The sequence below is a fragment of the Sander lucioperca genome, chromosome 19 (assembly GCF_008315115.2).
Source record: "Sander lucioperca isolate FBNREF2018 chromosome 19, SLUC_FBN_1.2, whole genome shotgun sequence".
Classification (NCBI taxonomy): Eukaryota; Metazoa; Chordata; class Actinopteri; order Perciformes; family Percidae; genus Sander; species Sander lucioperca.
In genome coordinates this window covers 13,512,291-13,524,991 of record NC_050191.1, presented here as the reverse complement: position 1 = coordinate 13,524,991, position 12,701 = coordinate 13,512,291, and the positions used below count along the sequence as shown (strand labels likewise).

At 41.0% G+C, this 12,701-nt stretch overlaps 1 protein-coding gene and 1 long non-coding RNA gene across 2 annotated transcripts in view; one reads left to right on the top strand and one right to left on the bottom strand.

The window, feature by feature from the left end:
- The window catches only part of foxo3b (forkhead box O3b), a 50,033-nt gene that overhangs the window by 33,744 nt on the left and 3,588 nt on the right, over positions 1 to 12,701 (bottom strand). The window lies entirely within an intron of this gene.
- Positions 4,699 to 9,777, top strand: LOC116066245. Its single transcript, XR_004108921.2, has 3 exons — positions 4,699 to 4,714; positions 8,923 to 8,925; positions 9,010 to 9,777. It is a non-coding gene; the product is annotated as an uncharacterized LOC116066245 (long non-coding RNA).

Genomic DNA, 12,701 nt, shown 5'->3' with positions numbered 1-12,701 from the left:
TACAAGTTGAGAGGAATCACACATGCATGCACCCATAATGCCTACAAACACACTGCCACACAGGGTGAATATGAAGGAAGGGCTAAGGAAGAGTGTCTAAAACAGAGAGGAAGGCTCTATGTCTGGGTAGAGCGGTGCCCATTGTGCCATTTAGACCGATTTCATGCCCCCATAAGCAATAACATACACACATACACACACACACACACACACACACACACACACACACACACACACACACACACACACACACACACACACACACACACACACACACACACACACTAAGCATAGCACGTGGTGATAGACGGAGAGGGACAGAAAAACATAGAAAAGCAAAGAGCGAAATCTGCTACAATATGCGTCCACTAATGGTTGCAGCAGAGTGCTCTAACTATTCATACAGCATTTTCCTTTCAATGGGCCTCATTCACCAAACGTTCTTACCCCACTTATGCAGTTTTCACGAAGATTCTGGCATTCACCAATGTTTTCTTATTTGGGATTTGTTCTTAGGTAAAAACAGAATCTATGCACACTCAAGAGCACTCTTACGCACAATTGAAAGCTGACATGTTTGCGCAAAATAAGTAGTTATACCGTTTTAGTCCGTTCTAATTTTAAATTTAATATGTCTCTCCTTTATAATTTTGTAACTAACTCCACAGTCTCAACCTCAGATTCATGTGCAAGATTCTTCTGTCAGCTCTTCATCTCTCAGGGTTTTCCCAATAAAACAAACTTTTGGTTTTTGGCTAAAGGTCAAGTCAGTTTGTGCACTGTCAGCAAACACGTAGTGGCATGCTTATTAGATCGACCTGTATCTGCTGCTGCTGCGCTCTGCAGGCATATCTGCTGACCCTTATCAACCCCCAGTGTCTCTTATAAAACCCAGGTGTGCAAACGTAAAGGTTTACCAAGGCCTCATAAACGATAACAGATAAGAAGAGAGAAAGGGAGAAATGAAAAGGAAAGAGGCCCAGCTCCTCAGATCAACAGTGACCTCCTAATCTGGGTTGTGACTTGGCCTAGCATTTTCATCCCAAAATGACAAGAGACAGAAAATCTGGAAGTTCTTCCACTGATACAAGGCCTCATCCTCTCATAAGTTAAGAACCAAATCTGTTAAAAGAGGTAACTTCCATCTAGTATCTACAGATCTGAGGGATGTCTCACACTTGGTTTTAAAATGCATCTTGGCCGATTGGATCACAAGTAGACAGTGCTAAAGTGTAAACAACCACCAAGACGCATTGTAATCTGATCATTTAAACCATTTTGTTCTGGGACACATTTCTTCTGTAGTGTAAACACTAATGCATCCCCAACAAGGATGTGACAGGAAAATATGTCATCAATGCAGGACGTTGTGGTTGTTTTGGTGACAGCGGGCCAACGCTCTATAACTTGCCCATTTTATGACGAGTTGGACGAAGTGTTGCGTCACCGTCCATCGTTTTACCCTATGGACGGATATGTGTTGGATTTTGCTGACAGCAATATCTCCAGCAGTACCGACACAACCGTTAACATGACTGGCAAGAGTTTGGAAGTAATAACAGAAAGTGACGTTGGCAGTTATGCAAGTGGTCAGCTGGTGATGATGGTGATGTGTCTCAGCTGTCCACATGTGCTTGTGGCTCTGTGAAGCTGTTCTTACAGTTTTTCTCAATCGCTTTGGCACAATTGTCGAATGATTATTAATCTTCGTCAAACTATGACTATTTATAGGAACATTAGGTCAGTTGTTCACATGACTGTAGTCATTTGTCATTGGGTGGCTGCGTCATGCAAAAAGTTTTTCCCTTGTTGCATTGCAAGGGAGGATATCAGGTATGATGTTGATACAATTTTGTGGCCAGACAGGAGATTGGATGACCCTTGAGGTTGATACATTTGCAGCATATTTTCGTTTTTTTTTGCACATCTTGCACAACAGTTCCTGATCATTTTTCTGTTGTATATCTTTTTTTCTGTACAAGCTCCCTGTCTGTATTCTTGGTTGGCTTATGTGTACATACATTGAGCAAGTATAGTGTGTGCCATGGCTGACATCAATACTATTCAGCTGCCGAAATATACAATGTTGGCAATTGGACAATATTACAGAGTGGGTAACTATCACACTTTTAGAGTACAGTATCATTTGACAAGATGTCTTTGGATTTTGACTGTCTTGATCTAAGCAATGATAAAGGAACCTTTTGTTTTGATGGCAATGATTTATTCATTGATGGATTAATTTACATTTGAAACAGGAGTTCACTTTTTTGATAATCACCTTTTGCAGGTCACATAGTGATGTGCTCAATATACCACGTGGTGTGAGGATTGTAGAGTTTTGTTTAGAGTTTTGACAATTGTAAGTTTGTTTCAGTAAATGTGCCAAAGTGGTTGAGGAAAAACTGTAAGAACAGTGGTGCTTTAAGCTAAATGCCAATGCTGAAATTTTGACCTTATGATGGTTCTAGATTAAACATAAATCGCTTACCAAAGTTATTATAATTCATGCTGTAGGGAACATGAATGTAGTACCAAATTTCATGGCAATCCATCCAATAGTTGTTGAGACGTTTAACTCAAAACCACAATGTCAACATCATGGTAACACTAGAGGGAAAGTCACCTAAATCATTAGGATTCATCGTCTGGCACAAATGTCAGTACAAAAAAATGTACCAATCTATCAAGTAGATGTTGAGATATTTTACATGACGTTGACTTTATGTGAAAAGTATAAGGTATGAAAAGTGTATCGCATGACCGAACCAAAAGATAAAAGAGGATCAGTGCATGCAATGGATCTCAGATCCTGTTTTCAACTTTCCCCAGAGCAGATGGTTGCCAGCTTTTAAAGAGTGATTTGAGAAAGAAAAATAGTCTAATTGAAATTCCACCCCTTGCGTGTTTTCACTGTACCCTCGCAGTTAGCCTCCGTGCAAGCAGTGACATTTTCACATTTGATACATGTGGAAATCATAAATCGCACAAGATAAAAAAAAGGGATTTTTCCCAAGAAATGAACAGAAATGAACACATAAAGACACACACGCTCTTTGATGTAGCTTCTTCCATCAGCCTCGTCTTTCTGTTTCGGTGTTTAGTGGCTAAAGCAGGCTCAACAATGGCTTGCCTTCATCCCACAGTAACCCGCCTCCGCACGCGCACACACACACACACACACACACACACACACACACACACACACACACACACACACACACACATACAATCTTAGAAGTCCAGGGCCAAAGTTGTGGGCCATGAAGCGTGGGATTAGTGCTAAGAGGCTGGTGTGTGTGTGGGACCTTGATGCCGACTAACACAATGGACTGCGAAACGCCAGCTACATGCAAACATCTGAGTAGGAGACTGTATTTTGTGCAGACAAATCGCCATAGGGAAATTATGGGAACTCTTATCAGATTCCCAGAAGGAACTAAAAACAGAATTCCTTAGTTTTAATGATGCATGGAGGATGTGGAACATTGGAGCCCAGCATGTGTACAGCAACACATCTCAAGCTGTGTAATTCATACCAGAAACTGACATGCTTTGTATGTGTGACTCTAACCTATAGGATTTCACAGAGACAAAGAGAATCCTGTGTGTCCAGATAGAAAGCCTGTGGGTTGAACAGGTGGCTGACAGGCTGGTTGCTTGATGGCACTCTCAATCTTTGCTTATCAAATCTGGGAGTGTCATCTCTGTGGTTGAAGAGCTTCCACCTGTAACTCTGGAGTCTAAAGAGTATGTAAAAACTCTTCGAGCTTTTTGCAAAACAACTATGGAAATCAGGTTAAAACCATGAACATGAAATCTTTGATAATTAATGAATGGTTTAAGTAATAAGTAAGTAATTTGATGGTTCTAGCCTCTGAACTGTGTCTTGTGTGATAGCAAAAGTATCTTTAGGTTTAACATTATTGTTTGAACAAAAAAATGTATTTGTTAATTCCAGAAATGTTAGGATGTGCTGCTTGTCTCTGCTTTCTTGTATCATTGTAAACTGAATATTTTTGGATTTTGGATTGTTGGTCGGACATTTGATGAGGTCCCCTTGGACTATGGGAAACTGAGATGGGCATTGTTCAGTATTTTACTTATTGACAAAACTATTAAGCATTTATTCAAACCAGGCCGCTGCGAAGGACTACGCATACATGGGGCGCCAGAGGTTGCCCCCTTTATCTCTACTTTGAATTAGCCAAAAAAGCCCCAAAAAAAGCCTTTATGATTTACATTTCCTCCATCATATGTCAGTAGCACATCACTTTCACCCCCGCCCCCCACCTCTCTTCTTCTGCCTCCCTCCTCTGACAAAGAAAGCTTTATTGTAGTCAATTAAATGTTAATCAGGAACAATAGCTCAGGCTGTCCTTTGCAGAGTTGCCAGATAGGTGGAGTGATGTAATTTAAAGAGACAGGCTCAGAAGTAAACTAATTAAAGTTTAAAAGCCAAGAGTCGCATTGGTGAGCCAAATTCAGTGACAATCTCTTCAAATTTGCCACGCGCTGTTGATTGTTGACAGAGTTCGGATGATGACAGAGGACAGAGAGGGAGATGCTCAGAGCTTCACCTGATTCTACATCCCCCAAAATAAACAAAAGCATATTTATTTAATAACTCCTGCCTCAGAAAATATACACTATTAATGACTTGTGAAAATATGGCTGAGAAACACACACAGTGGTGTGTGTATGGTATGATGGTGTGTATGGTGGTGCAGAGTCGATTACAGAGGAGGAGGTGGCAGAGAGGCAAGGGGCCCACTTCAGCAATGTGGTTATCTGAGAAACTGAGAAGCAAGGCCAGAACGGTTATGTGCAGTCTGATTGTATGTGTGTGCTTAAGTGTGTATGTGTGTGTGTAAGGAAAGGGGGAGGAGAGATCTGTTCAGTGGGTTGCTCCATTATCAGCTGTCACCCAAACTGTGAGGCCCCCCCCCCCCCCCCTGCTTATCAGTTGCTATGGAGACAAACAGGTAACAACCAAGGGGGTAAGCGAGCATCCGGAAAGCGTACCTCCTATGGGGAGATTCTCAGGCTATCAAGCCATCACCTTCTGTTAGCATTCCATTGACTCCCATTCATTTTAGCGTCACTTTGACAGCGAATAACTTTACATCTGAAGCGTTTAAAGACTCTATTTGTCCATTGTTTATTTCTAAAGAAACACGACAATGTATAAAAGGCTCCATTACCTTGTATCTCACATTATGGCCCCGTAGCAGCTGTTTTTGTAAAAATAGGTTAACGATTGTGTCATAACCATGCGACTTTCTGTCACACAGTAGAGAAATTTACGTATAGTCAGGAGAAGCTTGCAGGCAATCGTGGGGACGTGGAAGCATACAGTCAAGGGAGAAGCCCATAGAGAGTCCATGAAAGCATCGGAACAAAATATTTCATCTACGTTTTGCTCCTACTCCTACGCTCATGGACAGCTCCTACTCACGCTCTCTGTCTCTGCAAGATTGGGAATGATTGAGATTTCTCTTGGCACAGCTACCAGAAGACTTACAACTTTCAGACAGGTTGCACACGTCACATCTACGTCGTCAAGCTCAGTTTGAAGCTGCGCAGTACACTCAGCCATCACTGGAAAAGTGCTTCTAATTGACTTCACTGGTCTCTGTCAAAGCGTATGGCGTCACTGTGTCCATTTCTTTCACAGTCTATGGTAACAACCCCCCTCCCTTGCCCTGCTGACACAAGTTTGCATGCCTCTATGCCATATGAACACACACACACACACACACACACACACACACACACACACACACACACACACACACACACACACACACACAGTTTCTCGGACGGGACCAATAACTTCCTGGAGTCTCGGCTGGTTGCTGGACGACAGGTACATAACCTTCTGTAAAACCACAGCTTGTTGGTTTTACACTTCAGTTTTTGTATGGATTAAACAAATAAGATATAACATGTGAGCTCTAGACGGGCTGCTGGGTGGAGTTTGTTATCTTTGACCAGAGCTAAGCTAACTGTTTCCCTGTTTCCAATCTTTATACTAAGCTAAGCTAACCGGCTGCTGGCTACAGCCACATATTTATGGCACACGTGAGAGTTGCATCTATCTGCTCATCTAATTCTTTGCAGGAAAACACATAAGCATGTTTCCCAAAATGTCAAACTATTCTTTGACAATCTACACATTTATTGTATAAGAAAGTCCCTAGAACTCAGGGCCACGTGAGCACTGATGGTACAAAACACTATAGACATAATGCTGGTAATTCTTCAGTCCCTTTACTGTTAAAGCTGCTCGTAACTCATAAAATAACTTACATACAGTAGTGCTAGAGATCAGTAGATCAGTGACCTCAGTATAACTTTAACGCAAGATAGTTTGCCTCCAATCTTTGGTAACCAGCAACCCTGAAACCACAGAGCCTCCCACTTTGACCCCACTTTGTGTGCAATTGCAGGTTTCCTAGATGCTTTCTTTGTTTTTCCAGCGACAGAGCGACATGTCCACAACATGATTTTCCAGTCAGACTGGTATTTCTGTAGTCTCCCTATCACTTAAACTTTCTGCCTCTTGTAATTTATTGAACCTACTAGAGAAAATTGTTCTTTGCTTGATCTTTCTCCAGTGAGGTCAAAGGTCAAGGTCAACTACAGAACAGCAAGCCTGGAGCCGGGAGGATTAGCCCTGGTGCTCCAGTCAAAGACTAGTTCTACCTACAAGACAAACCACCATAGTCCTCTGCTCTTACTTCCTGTACATTTTCTTTTTTGTTTTGTGTTTCTAGGGAAATACAATGCATTTCTTGCCTACCTACCAGTATTTCCATCCACCAGCTCTTGATGAATTCTTGCAAATTCAGCAGTGTGCTTTGATGCGGTTATCTGGCTCGAACACTAGTGTCATGCAGCATCAGTTGGAAAAGATGAGTGTAATCTCATGTTGTGTAAACTACTAAGCAATTGTTTTGCAGTGTGAGGGTGCTTTGAGGATCAGAAATGTTGGTGATTCAACAGGCTCTGAAAAGATACTGAAACATGATAGTTCTGCTCTAGTTTTGTACAGTATTGAAGTTAAAGTCCATCTTCTGGGAAAAATCCACCTATGATTTTTTTATCATGCGGGCTGCGGAAAATTACAGCCTCAGCATAAGCAGTCAGGCTCACTATCACTGATAAACTGAATATTACAAAATGTGATATTATTCCTGCCAATTCCTTCCAATTTTTGCTTACTGGATTTTAAATGAAAACCCGTGACTATTAAAGTAGCTAATATGCCTCTCCACTGCTGCCTCAAAATACAATATGAATTATGTTTAGTTAATAGTAAATATAAAGATACTGCCTGCAGCCAGTTAGCTTAGCATAATATTGCATAAAGACTGGACACAGAGGGAAACAACTATCCTAACTCTATCCAAATGTAACAAAATCAACATGTGGTTTTATGAGGGTACATACCTTTGAACAGACCTGTTTCCAGTCTTTGTGCTAAGCTAACCCCCCCTAGGCTATCACTTCATATTGACCATAATGACATGAGATTGGTATCTTCTCATCTAACTCTCTGCAAGAAAGCAGAAAAGCACATTTTTAAAATTTTCAAACTATTCATTTAAGTTACTGTATGTCTTTCAAAAGCATACACTCACTGTTCTTGAGGCCAGTTTAAATCTAGCCCCCAATATTAGTGTGTTATCAGTGTGTGAGACATAATTGTTTGTATTTTAAAATGCTATTAAGGACGGGGCATGTGCAGGCAGCAGGTTTCTCTTTTGCTGTGTGCGTGTGTCTGTCACATTCAGACACACAAAACACAACATATAAATCCTGTGACCCGTCTGGTCTTAACTATCATCATCATGTACAGTGGAGCAATTGTAAGTAATTTCTAAGATCTGCCTCGAACTCTGGGATTTCTGCAAACAGCTCAGCCCAGCTGGACCAGATCAAGGTTTTAAGACCATTGATTTCTTTTACAATCTGCATGTTTTCACAACAACAACAACAACAACAACAACAACAACAACAACAACAACAACAACAACAACAGCTTGGCATAATGTCTCAATGCTGCAGTGTTGCCATGATGGCCACAAAAAGACAAGGAGTCAAGGGAGTATGGAGTGTAACAAGAGCAGAGGCCCAAGATTTATCTCCATTAATTAGAGCCCACAACCGATTTCAAGAGTTGTGCTTCAGAGGAACAGGAGCAAACTACAGGGGGACAGCTTGTTTTTTGCTCACAACAGTGTTTTACATCTAGACAAATGAGGGAGCTGGCAGGAAAATAATGAGGGATGGTGTGAGAGAGAGGAAGAGATTGGAAGAGAGGGGAGTGAAAAAGAGGAATTAGAGTGATGAAAGAGAGACAGAAACAGTAAAAGAGGGTTAGCCTTTAGCCAAGAACTGGCTCTTTAAAATTAATACTGTGATCTGAATTCATCCCGAGCGCATTGAATAATTGAGAAGTGTCTTTGAGGAGAACAGATCGTGCGGAGGGAGTGTGACATGGTTGGGATGGTGAGGACGCAGGAAATGCTTGGAAAACTAATGAGAGAGACACAAACCTGCTTTTCTTACTTGTAGAAACAAATACACAAACACACAGGAGACTTTAAAACAGATTAGTCATCTAGATCATTGTATGTCTGCACGTTCCAATGCCTGGACTACTTATGACAGAAAATTTGAAAAATTATGTATCCACTTCACACATAAAAAGATGGACAGACCGTAGGATAGTGAAAAAGAGAGAAAGGAGATAGAGGGGTATAAAGAAAAAAGAGAGAATGTGCTGACAATGTCAATGTAGTTTTTACACTTCTGTTATTGTGCAGATTACACAAAAGAAATATGGTGTGTTCATTAGTGAGCTTTGGAGGTGCTGGCAGGCAGATGTTTTCGTCTTCAGACAGAGTAGGCTAGCTAGTTCCCCCTATTTACAGTCTTTGTGCTAAGCTAAGCTAACTGGCTGCTAGCTAGAGCTTCATAGTTACCATAGAGACATGAGAGTTGTCAGGGACATGCACAGGTACAGGCTATTGTTGCCTGGGCAACTGCCCGTTTGCCCTGATTGGCTTAGCTGCCCCTCTGGTGAAAGAGCCTAAATAAACTTTTCTTTCTTTCTTTTTTTATTTTTTTGCTGTGGTGGTTGCATTATTACGATAATACGCCCATCATTACTAAAGTTAAATGAAATTAAATTGCTATATTATCCAATCTTGCCCTCAGCGATGCCCTCTGGCCCCAGTCACGTGACTTTGTTTATATTCTCACACACAGAGCACCGCATATGAAAGATGGACAGCCAAGCCCTTCTGCCTTCACGTGAGTTTTTAAAGTTATGGAGATTATGACAAATGCCTTGTGAATAGTAATCAAAAAATCCAGCTTCAGTTGCAGCTTCAGCTTGTAACGTTTGCATCACTTTGCGCAGCATGGCCTTATATTAACGTAAAATGCTACGTTATCAACAAAAACTAATGACAGCCTATGTTGCAGCAGCAGGCTTACGTAGCAACGTTACGTCCGTTACATTAGTGTGCGTTCTGTAGAGAAGAGAGAAGCTCAGGGATGGGATGGTTTGGGCTCTGGAATCATGCTAGGTTATATGTTGTTTACAGTCACTATGTTACATGAGTTTTCAACCAACAATCAGATGTGACGTTAGTGAAAGTGAAAGGCACCTTATTTTGTTATGAGATGATAAATTAATGTCCCAATTGGTTAATGTAATAAACTTTGCATTAAAAAAATGTATAACCTAATGTTAGTTTTGTGTGCTTAAGCATGCCTTCACAACAAAGACAACTGAAGAAGAGAGAGAAAGAGCTCAAAGAAGCAGCTAAAAGATCTGCAACTTTGCAGAGCTGGATTAAAACTGCCAGCAGGCCAGCTGTGAGAGAAGCATTTGATAATGTCAAGCAACCATCCTACATTATTCGTTTCATGTGAAGTTGGCCTATTTTATCAGAAGCATTTTCTTTCAGTTGGAGTAGGGTAATAACTCATTAAAACAAATGTTTTATTTAATAATAAATGCACAGTAAATTGTGTCTGTGCCGTGTATAGCATTGTGAATTAGTCATTAATTTATGTATATCAAAAGCTCCAATTCACAGAGCATTTGAGAAACTGGGGATTGAGTAAAATACTTTTACTAAATATTATTTATGGTGCCAAATCATAAATTTAGCAGTGAAAAGTACAGTATACTTTATTCAGATTCTAATAATTCTATTCAAGATGAGGCCTACCACAAGGCTCCAGACCAGAGAGTGAGGGAGAGCATGCGGAGCATCACTCAACAAATCAGAAGGCTACATAATGAGGGTGGTGAGTGTTCCTATAAAAGGGCCATGTCAGTAAAAGCGCAATAAGGAAAAAGATAGATGCTGCGGCCAATAGTATTCTTAATTTAAAGGTACATTATAGAACTTATTCAGAAATCTAATGTTTCTTTTGGAGACTTCTGCCTTTTTCCAGATTAGAGCAATAGCTCCTCCAAATGTCTGTGCACATCCCTGAGAGTTGTATTGATCTAATGCTAATCACTAATGCTCCTGTGGCTGAATGGGAGCAAATCTCTGCAGCCAGGTTCACAAAATCACAAGGAAAGCCTTCAAAGAAGAGTGGAGGCTGTTATAGCTGAACATTAATGTAAAATGTTTCAGAATGAAATGCTCAACAACCACATATAGGTGTAATGCTCAGGTTTTTGGCCATATGAGGCAATTTTCAGATTTAAAATCTTGATACAGTGAAACTCCTCAGGCATCTAAAGAAAAATGTGTTCATTGATTGGAAATAGAACTAGAACAGAGCCTAGGGGTTTGCCTCCACACAGAGGCTGACTGCTCAGAGTGACACTATTCAGACTTGGAGGGGTGTCTGGAGCTGGTGTGTTCCCATAACCCATCGCCCTTTTAGCCTCACACACCCACAAACCCCTCCATTGGGAATCACAGCCAGAGGGCAGTTGTAATACACCAAATTTAGAGCAAAGCTTGTTAATTTACTCCCTCAGCTCCTCCTTCTACTGCCCCTCCTCCACTCCCCTTTTTATTGCCTTTTTGCTTCAGTTCCTTCAGCTTGGCAAAGTGCCAGCTCCATCTGAGGGGCCTCCTGATTGTGTTCTGAGTACCTGAGTGCACACACAAATTCACACAAACAGACCCTTTTTTTCCAGCTTATCTTTTTTTTTTTTAATTTTCTTCAGTATTATAAGAATTTCCTTTCTGGCCAGTCATCTTGTGTAAACCTAAGGTAATGATTACAAGTTTAAATTCCAGCCACCAGTAGCCATGTCTTGCAGGGATATTCATAACTGACAGCAGGATCTTATCACACATAAAGCTCACCCCACTCTGCATTGATGGACAGCCAATGAAAGGATGAATGTTTTTTTATGTTATCTTTCGCAGCCCCTTCTCTTTCGTCAACCCCGTCCTGCTCTGATTGGAAGAATACATTATTTCAGCCTAAAAGAATCAACACTTTCAGAATGCTAGGCCATTAAAATGATAATCAACATGCCCAGCGGGCTTATGGGGGCCTGCTTTCTATACGCGTCTAGACAAAGTAAGATGGTGGAATGTGTGTAGAGTAGCACAGTAGCCTCTTTGTATGTATCTGTGCGTGTGATGGTTGTGCCATGGATGAACCTCTGCCTCTTGGTCTCTTTGTAAAGCGGTAGATCAAATGAGAAAAGGTGTGTTTAACACTTGTGTGACTCACTGGTTCGTGGGTTGAGCTGCTGCAAATAGCCATCAAGTAAACAAGGACATAATGACTAATGTACATGTTAAACAACAACTTCCTGTTGACAATCACGACTTGTTGCAACCCGAAGTAATCTCATGAATGAATTCTAATGAGTTAAGCTAATTTCAGACCCACATATACATTAAGACCTGCAGCAGAGGCTTACTGTCATGTACCCTGGTGGTAAGCCTGAACATGACCGGGCGAATGCACTATATATGTCTAAGCATGTCTGTGCGGGAATGTGTACCAAATTTAAAAACTTTAAGGATCACCTTAAATTGGAGATAGAAAGAACTGTATGTACTGTGAATGTGTGTCAGGCTGTTAAAACATAATGACCTTAAATGAGAATATCAGACTTGTGTGTGTGTGTGTGTGTGTGTTTATGTGGAGTGTCATTGTGACATAACCAGGTCTGGGCCTGTAAAGGGCAGCTGCTGGGAACAGGGAGCTGGTTACAGCAGGGTTAAGTAACACTAGAGCACAAGGTTCACTGCAGCCAGAAATATTCTCACACATACACACACACACACACACACACACACACACACACCTAAGCTTTCGATTATGCAAAGACACACAGGTGAAAACACACACACACACACACACACACACACACACACACACACACACACACTCTCAGAGTGTTATAGGTGTGTTTACAGGTGCTATTTTGAGATGCCTGTCACTACCCCGCTATACCAAAGCTTCTCTTCTAATCAATTAATCGGTTTGAAAAATACTCTGATTCCAGCTTCTTTAATGTGAATATTTTCTGGTTTCTTCACTCCTCTGAGTTGTGAACAAAACAGGACATTTGAGGATGTCATCTTGGGCTTCAGATCTAAATCATTAGTTGCAGCCCTAAATCTGAGCAGACATTTGATGACTGTTGACAGCATGTTCAATACTTAGCCATTAAAATGATTTTTAAGAAA